This window comes from Haliotis rubra, unplaced genomic scaffold (genome assembly GCF_003918875.1).
Source record: "Haliotis rubra isolate DU_JTF1 unplaced genomic scaffold, ASM391887v1 Scf7, whole genome shotgun sequence".
Taxonomy (NCBI): Eukaryota; Metazoa; Mollusca; class Gastropoda; order Lepetellida; family Haliotidae; genus Haliotis; species Haliotis rubra.
Window position 1 is genome coordinate 4,328,415 of NW_025767412.1, and position 13,962 is coordinate 4,342,376.

Genomic DNA, 13,962 nt, shown 5'->3' on the forward strand with positions numbered 1-13,962 from the left:
TTATGCCTGGTACCGTGAACAAAATGCAGATCATGCGTTTGTGCCCGGTACCGTGAGCTCCATCCAGACCATACGTTTGTCCCAGGTACCGTGAGCTCCATCCAGATCATACGTTTGTCCCAGGTACCATGAGTTCCATCCAGATCATACGTTTGTCCCAGGTACCGTGAGTTCCATCCAGGCCATACGTTTGTCCCAGGTACCGTGGCCATCCAGGCCATACGTTTGTCCCTGGTACCGTGAACAAAATGCAAATCATACTATTGTCCCAGGTGCCGTGAGTTCCATTCAGGCCATACGTTTGTCCCAGGTACCGTGAGTCCCTACATGTCTACTCAATTGGGATACGATGACATGTGTCAACCAAGCCAGCGAGCCTGACCACCCGATCCCGTTAGCCGCCTCTTACGACAAGCGTGGGTTACTGAAAATCAATTTTTACCCGGATCCTCTCGGGTACACATGTGACAGGCACGGTGACGTTGCTGATTGCACGACATCGTACCCACACATCATGGATAGTCCGTCATAGTATCGATCACTGGGTTGTCTGGTACAGATTCCATTGTTTACAAACCTTCGACATACATATGCAGCATTGCTTAGTGCAGGCTACAACGACAAACAAGCAGCAAGTGACCGTTGCTTGACCCCAACACCTTGTCTTTAGTGACTCCACGTTGGTCGCAAACTAGCGACGTCTACCTGGAGACGACTTGTGGTTCAACAATGCCGACATTAGCAATAATAATTACTTCGTGTGTGAAACCTGTCTTGGGTTATTTTCAAGCGCTACTTTCCATTTGTAAAATGAACATGATATTCCCGGGTTCAACTTCCAACCTGTGTTTCTATATGTAGATATATATATATATATATATATATATATATACTTTTATTTGTACTTTATTATTTACGAACAGAAAGATCTGTCTTGCAGCAGGTTAGTCTTGACAGTTCCCTATTACGTTATTCTAGTCTGTCATGATTACATGAAGGTTTATCGTTTTGGGATTCGAACCAAGCATTGTTATTGGTAGTAAGCTTCTTGCAAATTCGCACATTTGTGACTTTGTGAATGGAAGCCATTAAAAGCACCTAAAGCCTTTTCATAATCCTTTCTCTGTAAAGAATGTGATTCTGACTATGCTTTTGGAAGAAAAATGCTTTTCATGTTTCTTTCTTAATCTTTGCACAAACTAAAAGATACATGCATTCAAATTTACACCTCATCTTTCACAGTGTTAAGGACAGGTGGGCGTTTTATTGAAAAGGGTTCACTTGTGTTGCACGTGCGAAATTGACTCGGGGTCCGATATTCCTTCTCCGTGGGTAAACAACTCAAGTATTTGATGTGCTCGAGATTGATGTGACATTTAATCTCAATAAATGTCACAATTTTTTATCATATCTGTGTAGAAAAAGACAGTCCTAATCCGCTATTCTGGGTTTGTACTTCCTCGAGACAAAGCCTCGGGAGACCTCGATTCGGCGTCTTCCTGTCTTCCCTCGGGTTTAACAATCCAGAGCATGGCCTCCAGCTGCATCTCAAACAATACTTAGCCATCCTTGAAACACGGATCCCTGGTCACTTGACATACTGTGTATATTGTGTAAGTCTAGGAAATGTTTTGTAATTCCTTGAAACAGATCCTCTGCAGACCTCAATTCTTCTGGCCTCATGACCATGGCCTCAAGCTTCATCTCGCACTCAATACCCTTATACTGGGATCCCTGATCACATGACATACAGTGTATATTGTGCAAGTGTATGAAATTTTGTGTAATTGGGCACAACGTTAGTGCGCTGTTTCTAGTCATGTCTTGTTGGTAGTGCAAAACAATAATCAGTCATCTCAATCGCATGTACTTGTGAAAAGGACGGCGCTAAAAAGTAATTTTCTACGTGTGTATCTATTGATAGAAGAGAGCGCGGAAGTGAAATATATACATTAGATGCGGTTTTACTAATAAGCTAATGCGACTTGGAGTCTCGTTTTTGTGTCACATTTATTAGGGTGATCTAGGAATCAGAGGTAAATTGGTCTCAAATGCTCGTATATGTAAGCTCAACATAAGAAACCGCTGCAAAATGCAGTCTATTAAACTAGTCCGACTTAGTGACAAGCATGTGTTTATCAAACATGATGACACCAGGTGTTCGCAAGACCGATCCCAATGACTCGTGCTGCCCCCGAATACGATTATTGTGAAGAGAGCGACAGTTTCGCAACCTGAAGGTAATTTCAAATATATTTAGTATCTGTCCATTAACAAACCTTACAGAGAAAAGCCGACATCCGAACAATCGGGAAAAATGGAAAGAAAATGCTTTTAGTTTTTTTTCTCCCGAGTGTTTTCTACATTTCACCTATTTGGTGGTGATTCAACAATTCACATACGACGACTGATTAAGCTCTGAGCCTTTAATGGAACGACTCTATCTAAAGACTATAAGATCCATTATAGATTACAAACATATCCTTCTACATTGACATACCTTTGTCAACGATGTTGGAGGGATTGTATCCCAGTTTCGTAGAAGTCTTTTGTCGTAGGGGACCAGGAGATTCAACAGTTATAACATAGTGGAAATGTGTTCCAGTTGGACCTTCATTCATGTGTCCTCAGTTTATTGTTCAGCTTTTGGAAGACAGTCCAACATGGTGACACCATCGGTATCCAGTAACAACAAGGTTTTGGGGATGCTTCAGGTGTGCCACTGTTTGGGCTCAGACTGAAAGTATTGAACCCGTAGTCACAAATCGTCGTCAGGGCCTTTTCGAATCACCTTCCAGAACAAGAGCATCATGCTTTGCGGAGTCGATGGTCAGAAGCTTTGGAATATGCCCAGGTCCCTTTGTTAATGTACGCTTTAAGAACCAGGAATCTGACGCTGTAATTCGCCATAATGTTGATGATCTAACCGGTTTTCCAGGATGGGTGTCGTCAAGGTTTCCAACTCTGCCCACCTCTTTTGCATAGTAGGGGATTTTAGCGCGGTGTTTTCCATATGTTCATAGACGACTTTAAGGAGTGATTTGCTGATTCTGTGAGTTCTTGATGACTGCATGCATCTTTAGCAACCCATGATAATCGTAAGGGGGATCTAAAGGGATCGGGCGGTGTGGTTCACTATCTACCCAATTGCGTAGATGAGTGCCCATGATGTCAACCACTGGATTGTCTGGCCCAAACTTGATTGTTTACAAATCTCACCTTAAAGCTGGAATATTGTTGAGTGCGATTTTACACAACACACACAGAATCACACATTTCGGACAGACACCGGCTGATACTGGCTGTTACGACGGAACAATGTGTTTAATTGATGGCCATTGACATCATCTCTACAACAAACGATTTCATTGTTACGACGTTCCTTCCATGAGAGGATCAGGACGTATCAGTCACCTTCGAACTGCATTTTTTATATTGTAGTATATACTTTGACGTTTTTGACAATGTCTAGCCCTAGACTGTTGAAGGAAGTAAAAATGAATATTTTACAAAAGGTGCATAAAGTTTACGTTTTCTAGATCGAAATATACAGCCCTCTAATTCACTAAAAGGCATGAGCTAAGGCACATGCCTTAGACACTTAGGCACTTAGATTAGCACTAGTTCTGGGTTCGAATCTAGATTTCGAAATTCATCCATAATTTGCAAATCCAATACCCTTGTACGAACTGTATATATACACTGCGGCATCATTTAGCCAAACACATCTAACCCACCCAAACTAAATACACATTATTCATACATACTATTCTGACATTTTCTGTCATATTCAGCTTACAATCGTAATAAAAATCAGATTCCTTTGAGATGAGATCGCCATCTTCATGACATCCCTGAGATTTAACGGTAGATGTGTCGCGGACGTTGAAGAAGGCCACTCACATGTAAACCCTTACACGCTAAAATGATTCCACACCTACGTAATTAACTCTTTTGTACGGAGACACTGACTAGTGTTGTGACAATAAAAAAGATTGCTTCTATAATTATCAGCTACGAAAAGATGCTTTACAATCTGATTCGACTTTAATTGAAGCCCCTACTACTTGTGTTTTGCAAGGAGTGTAAATATTTTTATTAATGAGACGACATTCTTGTTAAGGTTGTTCATTTCTGTGGAAAATATATTTCAGGAAAAACAATCTATTTTTCTTATGAAAAGTGTGGAGATTTGGATAGACTTGTTTTTCTCAGTCTATTTATTAATACGTTTAGTTAAGTTACGGTAACCTTGACCGTGTTGCATAAAAATAGCAAAAAACTAAAACCAAAGGATATGTTGATGACAACCTGTGAGAAATGTGACAGGAACTATGCGTCTTGGATGACATTGTGAAACCAGGATTAGGGAGAATGTCGCTCCAATTGAAGGTCTCATTACATTGGTTCACGCTAATATCCTCTTGTCCGGTTATAAATGGCCGTCTTTCGTGGTGTTTATGTGAGTTTATGACATTCCATATAACAGAAACTATTGGACCCTGGCTAAAATTCTCCTCGAACTGTAAAGCATGGTGCCTTACAATGCACATCAAGTGAGTGAGTGAGTTTAGTTATTTTGCCGCACTTAGCAACATTCCAGCTATATGGCGGCGGTCTATAAATAGCCGAGTCTGGACCAGACAATCCAGTGATCAACATCATGAGTGAGTGAGTGAGTTAAAATTTAACGTCACATCGGCAATATTTCAGCCATATCGTGACGAGAACATTTAAATTTATACATAGTAATTAATGGTAAACTGTAAAATCCTGTCAACGAAGTACAGTAAAATAACTAGATTATCACAGATTAGAATTTAAAAAAGTAATTAAATCTAAAATACTTTAGGACGATACAAATCAACTTAGTCGCTTCTTACGACAAGCATGGGTTACTTAAGACTATAGTTTGGCATGAAATGCATAGCTGACCTACATTGACGAACGTTGACCTTTATGACCCAACACTGCCGCTGTTACAGGTCATTGGCCCCCTCCCTCTGCAAGCCGTCTGCGTTCTGCTGTTTATTTTGTTGACAGTTACATAGACAGATTCTTTAATACAAATGCATAAAATAGGTGATTTACAATGTGATTAGGTTGTCTGACTAAACATGCACAGTTTGAGATCGATTGGATCATTGGATGAAGAGATATTTACAGAAAACCGGGTCCACATGCATTTCATGCCAAACTATAATTCTAATCCGGTCAGGGCTGACAAGAATACAAAGGGTCATCTAATTTCAGTTCGTTACAACCGTAGTTCGTTATACGCATTTCGACTAAAACAAACCTCACTGGGGCTAGGGAAAGAATCCCCAGTTCGGTATATCCATAAGTCATTTATTAGCGTTGATCGATATAAAGATAGTTTACTGTATATATTCATGTTCTGCTCAAAACCCCAACATCTTCAGTACCTCAAACATTTGATGTATATATTTTGGAACAATATTTGGCCAGCTGTGTTGCTATCAGGCTATGTTTTATCAATCAACAAAACTGTTCAACTTAAATATCAGAGCTTTAAACGTGACTGAGTATCTTTTTACGTCGGTTCAGCAATATCCCTTCAATGTCAAGGCGATGGACATCATAAATGTTTTTAACGTGAAACTAATTACATATAATTATTATAACAGTAAATGGTTTAATAAAAAAATACTGCTATGCTGCCACACACCGTTACCATGTGGTGTTGATATGATTCAACTGTGTAGGTTCATCATCAATTCATCTCCGTTGTTTGTGCTAGACATTCGTCAGGGTTTCTCATAATATGATGAAATTCCGACGTTCTATGGTAAAATATTATACCGCTGAAACAACATAACATTCGGTGGAGGAACGGTTTCTGTTATGACCTATGATAGTATGTTCGAATCCCTGTCCATGTTTCTATGTGTGGCAGTACTAAACCCGTGGGGGATCACCAAAGGGGTACGCGTCTGAGTCCTTCCTTACTTCGGGCTTTATTCCCCCATTAAGCAGACACGCCTTGGTGGAATACTGTTAAAAGCTTCGTTACTCCCAGATCTGTCGTGCGTTCACACTCAGCAATGTTATGTGATAAACATGGAGAGTTTTAATGCTTCATGCCACCTGGTTGAAACATACTATGGTAGTTACATCTAAACTGTATACACACTTACATACTGAATTTGCTCCCTATTAGTCTGCTAATTTATGGCATTGATAATGTCTGTGATCTTGGGAAGAAAATGCTGTTTTTTCAAGGTATTCCTCAATCAGCTGACATATGACTCACAAATAATAACTATATTACACAATGATAACAATATATTCAAACCTCGCATATGATTCTAATGATTAGTAGAAAAATGTAGTTCATGCATCACGAACGATGGTGTTTTTCGATACCATATAAATATTCTGTTTGCATTCATGAAATATGATTAATATGTTAAATGTACCTGAAAAGTACAATTCCCGGACGGTACCATGCGGTAACTCCACTGAAGTACCGCTTTTACTCCGCAAACGTTCCATGTTTCTTCATCAGATCTGACGCTTAAATTCCGCGTTACGTCCACAAGGGAACGCGTTCATTCGCAAAAGTACCACGTTAGTGTCCCAAACATAACGCTTTAGTTCCGCAAACGTACCACGTTAGTGTCCCAAACATAACGCTTTAGTTCTGCAAACGACCAAACATAACGCTGTAGTTCCGCAAATGTACCACGTTAGTTCCCCAAACATAACGCTTTAGTTCCTGAAACGTACCACGTTAGTGTCCCAAACATAACGCTTTCATTTCTGCAAACGTACCACGTTAGTTCCCTAAACATAAGGCTTTAGTTTCGCAAACGTACCGCGTTAGTTCCCTAAACATAACGCTTTAGTTTCGCAAACGTACCGCATTAGTTCCCCAAACATAACGCTTTAGTTCTGCAAACGTACGGCATTAGTTCCCCAAACATAACGCTTTAGTTTCGCAAACGTACCGCATTAGTTCCCTAAACATAACGCTTTAGTTTCGCAAACGTACCACGTTAGTTCCCCAAATATAACGCTTTAGTTACCTCCGTATCATGCGATAGCCTCGCAGCAATTCTGTAAAGAGGTAAGTACCCATGAAACGTTAAGAAAGACGATCCTACACCGAACATTGTTGTCCGAATTAACAAGGGTAAAAATTCCAGTCGATTTGTCGATACTGTGTTTTGGAATCGTATCAAATATAAGGTCTGCCTTAAAATATCGTCAGTCTTCTCGTAAAGTATGTGCATCATAAACCTTGGTTGTATCTGTCATATGGTCATTAGCAGATGTTGTCAAGATAGGTCGATGATTCGCCGTCCAATTTGCCCCAGCCAAACCGAGCAGGGAGGCCTTTTAACGACGGATGTCTATCGATTCAGAAGCTGAGCTGTCGTTGTCCTCTCAGGGCACGTCGTCATCGCCATCTGCAGTTGCAAGAATTGGATTACGTCATCTTCACCGGCGAGAGTCAGAAAAACACGATAATAGGCTTTGTATGTACAACGTATATAGAAACTGTAATCTCTCTTATGTATTGCGGCTTATGAGGGACTAGCAAGGTCCTGGCAAATGCATGCTAAAAATACGTACATGTATATGATATTTTAAACTCTTGGTAGGAAGACTGCCATACTTTATATGGAGGTACAGTAAAAAACGAAATATAAGTAGTTTTAACCCGAGCTATTCTAAAATGTGACTGAAAATATCATTAGTAAAACGCCTAATTGACGCTCTTCATTATCAAAATATCGTTACAGGTGTTCAACATTCTGATCAGCTGTCACAATTGGAACTTTTTTGTATGTAGGTCAATATGTCCTTCGATAATTAGTTTGGCGTTGAAAGTGGAAGCATGCAACACAATAGGATTCGTGCGAGGTTTGCAATGTAAAGTTGCTGTTTTTTGCATTAGTAGTTCTGATGTACAGTTATACGTCACTGTGACGTCATCAGGCATTAAGCCGTACTTACAGCACGGTACTTCACCCACTGAAACTCCTACTCACGTGTCTGTAGCTTACAGCTGTCTCACGACTCTCCGACTCTCAACTCTGACATTACCAATATGGAAATACAAAGAGAAGGATTTTGTCAAAAATAATTTCGCGTGTCAGATTTTGGCTGAAAAGAAAAACCACAGATTACTCGACAAACCACCGACAGATTTTAAGATGACGTTTGACGTTTCCAACCTAGACTGTCCACTTAAAACATGAAAGCCTTATCCACAAGGCTACCCTACCACCTACTGCAACAGGAAAGACCATTCGAACAAAATAATTGGGCGGCGGTGTAGCCTAGTGGTTAAGGCGCTCGCTCTTCACGCTGAAGGTTCGATTCCCCACATGGGTACAATGTGTGAAGCCCATTTCTGGTATCCCCCTTCGTGCGTTACTGGAATATTGCTAAAGGCAGCTGAAACCAAACTCACTCACTCACTCGGACAAACTAATGCGCGTTCTCTTATTTTGTTGCAGTAGTATAAAAGCGACATGTTGCGTTTTGGTCAGACTCTTAACTAAATGTGTTTATAATTCCTACAATTGTCGAGTCCGCTACAGAGTACTGTATTTTTGTGTGTTTGATGGAAGCTATTATCTGTATCTATTATCACCGGTACGTATACAGACGGAGTATTGATATACTCACGGAGCATGTAATTAATACAAATAAAGACAGGGAATCAATGTATGTCGCGGTTCCATACATCTGCTCTGTGATACCATTGCTAAAAGCATATAATTATAATCGACCAAACGCCAAATGCTATGTTTGGCTCTGCGTTGTTTCAAACCGGCCACTGAGGCTGTGTATCATCGGAAATGCTGGTATGTAGTAAATGGTCTTCCGCAAGCGTTATAGTTGCTCATAGACAAACTGATATTTCATTCATATATACAAAATGTAATGGTTAAAGTATTGTAACGCCACACATTTTGCTCCCCATATCAGACAGAATCGAATACAAACTCATCTTTCTTGTTTTCAAGTGTCTCCTAGCTACACAGTATCTGTCTGACCTGATCTCCAGATATCAGCCAAACCGAAGTCTCTGATCTGAAAATCTTGGTCTTCTTGTTGTCCCACACTTAAAGTCCAGTACCAGGTTTGGGAATCGATCATTTCAGGACCCACTCTCTGGAATCAACTTCCACTAGAGTTAAGGGCATTAACAACCTGAAGATTTTCAAATCTAAACTGAAGACATTCCTTTTTAAGAAAACATACAGTGTCTGACATGTCATTCTCGAGTTGTTCGGAGAGCGCTACTGAACAGTACTTTGGGACTGAGACTGACGCTATTTAAATCTTTCTATGATGATGATGATGATGATAGTATCAACAAGTTACAATAAACCACAGCAAACGAACAATGTAACATGTTATCTGAATAAAATGACGGTATAATTAAATGGCAAATGTAAACGCTAAGAACTATTATTTTTATCCAGAGAAGAAACCCATTTTGTAGTTCTGATTACTATGATCGTATGACGTCAACAAGTGCGGTCAGGTTCAAGATTCTGGCGTACAATTTCTCAAGACATCACATAAGTATCAACAATCGGAGCACAATGTCAATATCTGGTGTAACCTTCGCCAACTACATTAACATCCTTGACCCTCCTTCTTGACTGTTTTAGACGTTGAATTTGACGTTGAGGTATTGCGTTCCATTCTTGATGGAAAGTTTGTTCCAATACATCGCAATTTTGTACTGGAGGACGTCTCGCACGTATACCTCGATCCATAATGTTCTGAACATCTATGAGATTGAGATCTGGCCCCGATTTCTCGATACAAACTTAAGTTTTTACTCAAATCTCAAACTGAGTTTGACAATTTGAAACAGATGAAGTTTTAACTCAACTGCATTTTTAAAATAAAAAAGCCCAAACAACTTAAGTTATCTATCCACCAAACTCAAATTGCCAACTATGTTTGAGTTTAATATCAATTTCAGTTCATTATGGGAAATGCATTTTCTCAAATTTGAGTAAAAACTCTAACTTAAGTCAAAACTCAGACTTAAGTTTGTTTCGAGAAATCGGGGCCTGGACTCCTGGTGGGCCATGGTAGAGCCGGCATAGACTCTTGACGTAAGAAATCAACAATGTGGTTTAGCATTCCTTCCCCATGACGTGAAATTCCAGTGACGTCGAGCTGGACGCCAAGCTAGTCGTGCTGCTATGTGCTATGAAGATAGGTGGCCTGGCTTTTGACCCATAGATACATAAATACATAATGCAATAGATTACGCTTAGAGCTTTCTGAGCACGACCCTCGTGATCGAGGGTTTCGACAAATAGATTTACACGTGTGACGCGTATCTCTTTGGGGCTTTCTCCCTGCAATAATATGCAACAACCTGATATAACCTGAACACTGTTCAAAGTGCAGTTAAACCCACCCCACTCATTCACTCTTTCCCTGTTGAACTCGTCTTTCCTCAAAGGAAGGAAGGAACATCATCAACTGAAGATGGCTGCTGGAGTTGACACTTAGCTTTACTGACAACGTTGCAGCCACTTTCGTCCATTTCCGGCGACATGGAATACCTTGCCACTTTGATGCTTACTGAAATATGTTGCCTGATTGGTATTTGGTTCAAACAAAATCGGTCAGCATGGGAATATTTTACCGGAAACATAAAAACGGTTATGGATTTACATCCTTCATATTGTTGGACTGACACCATTTCAGTCGTACCTTGTATTATACTTACGATTTGTAGGTAAACATTTACATTATGATACACATTTAGTGAAGTGAACGTAATTGTTTTCCTTCTGCATGTTATATATATTAATAGTGTCTTTGTATCGAGGGGTGGTGGGGTAGCCTTGTGGTTAATGCCTTCGTTCGTCACGCCGGAGACTCCGGTTCGATTCCCACATGGGTACAATGTGTGGAGCCGATTTCTGGTGTCTCCCGCTGAGATATTAATGGAATACTGCTAAAAGAGGTGTAAAACTAAACACATTAACTCACTTTATATCGCAGCTGTATTACCAAGCATAACGACAAACATAGTTGACACTTACACAGAAACCCTGTTAATCCGAATCGGAGCCTTCCGAGTACCATCGTTCGGATAAACACTCCCGGATAGACGAATCTTGGACATATATATTCTTAAGAGTTATCCCTCAGGTAAACACCCAAACAGGAACATATGATACACATCAAAATAAGGAATTGCACGGATATAATTTGTGTCAATGGTGCGTCAAATATGAAAATGCCGTCCACGTGTGCGCCTTAGCATTACAAGGGCGTTGTGTGTTGCAAACTCGATCAAAGAACCTTTCCGCAAGAGTTGTTTGGAACTCTTTGAACTATTCAAAAAAGTAGCATGCTTGATCGTACCGTTTAAGTTGAAAAGTCTGGACACCAAAGAATGGTGCTGCTAAAAAGGAAAAGTTGACTTTTGGGATTTTTCACTAATGGATAGTCTTGAGGAGAATATTTTTCTTGAGGAGACTCTACATGACATGTATCAGTTTGTTAAGGCTGAAGTCCAGTACCACGCAATTTTGGCCAACGGGAAGACCTTCTCAAAACACCCTATAATCCAATCAAGTCTCTCTCTCTCTTTATAAGTAACTGAACGAAAAGGAAGATATTTACCCACTACCCGTGGTCGTTTATAAAGATTCACATCGGTAGACTGAGCAGTGAGATATAAAGTATGATTATGTATTTTTATGAATTTGAACTGACAGGCACCAAAAAGTATACACTCATTTTTTATAATGGGTGGCTAAAATCAACAAGCAAAAATGTATATTCGATGGTATCAAATTGTGTTTCGGACTTAAGTTTACAGTCTTTCAGCGACCAGGTTCGCCCTAGTAACGTTTTGATTGTTTTGTTGAAATCCTATTAAAATCATGCATACTTTCTTTTAGTTTACTACCATTTAGAACACGATATCACCAAATAGTTAGTATCATCCAATTCCATCAATGTCACGATAAAAGTCAATAGTCATATAATCAATGTCGACATCTCACGCAGAATACATTGTCACACTAGCGTGCAGCTACAGCAAGGAGACACTCGACCGAGACGTATAAGGGGATATAACTCGCTTTGCAAGGTTTTGTAACGAATAAACCTGAGATCGTGGGTTCAAATCCAGGTCAGCCCTGAATTTGTTTCCCGGTATTTCAGCACCATGCTTGTAGGTTTCATCAACGTGGTACATATACGAACGTTGCATCGCTTGTTCCACAAGAGTGAGTGAGTGACTGTAGTTTTACGCCCCACTCAGCAATATTCCAGCTATATGGCGGCGGTCTGTAAAAAATCAAGTCTGGATCAGACAATCCCGTGATCAACAACATGAGCATCGATCTGCGCAATTGGGAACCGATGACATGTGTCAACCAAGTCATCGAGCCTGACCACCCGATCCCGTTAGTCGCCTCTTACGACAAGCATGGGTAGTTCCACAAGAAACAGACAGACTATAACAGTTGAGCTGAACATTACAGCTCTCTAACATGTATAGGTTTTCAAAAACATAAAAAGCAATTTCAAATGCAAACACATTTGGAAATTCCATTTCAGTGGTGTTCGTTCACGTAGCATGTTAGCTTCTTTACTATGAAGGCTGTTTCGGATTGAGGTTTGACTTCTTAACCTAACACGCCTTGTTTCCATTAAGCTGGTTTGTCTTTTTACATCATACTTATAATGTAATTACCGTTACGAACGTCTATAAATAAAGGTTTCAAACGGGGAACATGGAATAACATGAATAATGTATTTGTGCATGTTTTCAATGTAAATAGTTACATGCATACACTGGCATTGCAAGCTAACTGTACGTCGAGACTTGAAAGAAGCGATGTGTTTGGAGGTGAGGTGAGGTGAAATTGGGTTTAACGTCGTGCTTGAGAATATTTCGGTCATATGACGACGTGTGCATGCGTGTGTATGTGTATGTGCGGCTGCTTGTACTAGCCCAGACTTAAGCTGGTTTTATAGTGCTAGCTCACTGAGATACCATGCAGCAGTGAAGTATGAATACCCCACTCAGACACATTATACTGACTCCGAGCCGACCAGTCCTTGTTATACCCATTAATGCCGAGCGCCAAGCAGGGACCAACAAGTACCATATTTTAACGTCTTTTGGTATGACGCGGTCGGGGATCGAACCCGCGACCTTCCGCTCTCCGGGCGGACGCTCTAACCACTACACCACGGAGGCGGCCCGATGTGTTTGGAGCAGAGGACCTATGTCATGAAACCGTGATAGCGTACAGTATGAATAAGCGCAGTTCCTTGAGTCTGTCCACTTCCCAAAGGTCACTGATCCTGGTATTTTACACACGTGTTACTATGAAACCATTTGCTCAAATGATCATGGCTTTTGTGGCTATATGTCTGTGGCATGTTGTGCCCAAAACCAAGATTTCACTATTGCTCTCCTTTTCCGAGTTGGTCTTCAGCAACACATGCTTGTTGTAACAGGCGACTAACGGGATCGGATCGTCACTTGGTTGACACATGTCATTGTATCCCAGTTGCGTAGATCGATGCTCATAGTATTGATCACTAGATTATCTAGTCCATACTCGATCATTTGCTGGGATATTGCTGAATGCGGAAAACGTTAGAGAACGTTAGAGACCAAACAAACAAAACATTTTAGAATGTATCAGTCATCTCCCATAGCTGTTAGCGGGAAGAGGTTAAAGCGTTTGCTAATAGACCGATCCAGTCTGCCAATCAAAACTGGCGCATGCGTCAATTTTGGCCAATCAGCAGGCCGGGCGCGCTGTGTGGATTTGTCAGACTTATTTCCGGGGTCAAACGATGCATCCGAAGCGATGTGCTTCGAATTATGCCATTTACACTCGCTATATTTATTACATATTGCTGCGATTTGATGTGTACCTTAACAAAACCATTACGGCCAAGACAACAAAAATGGAG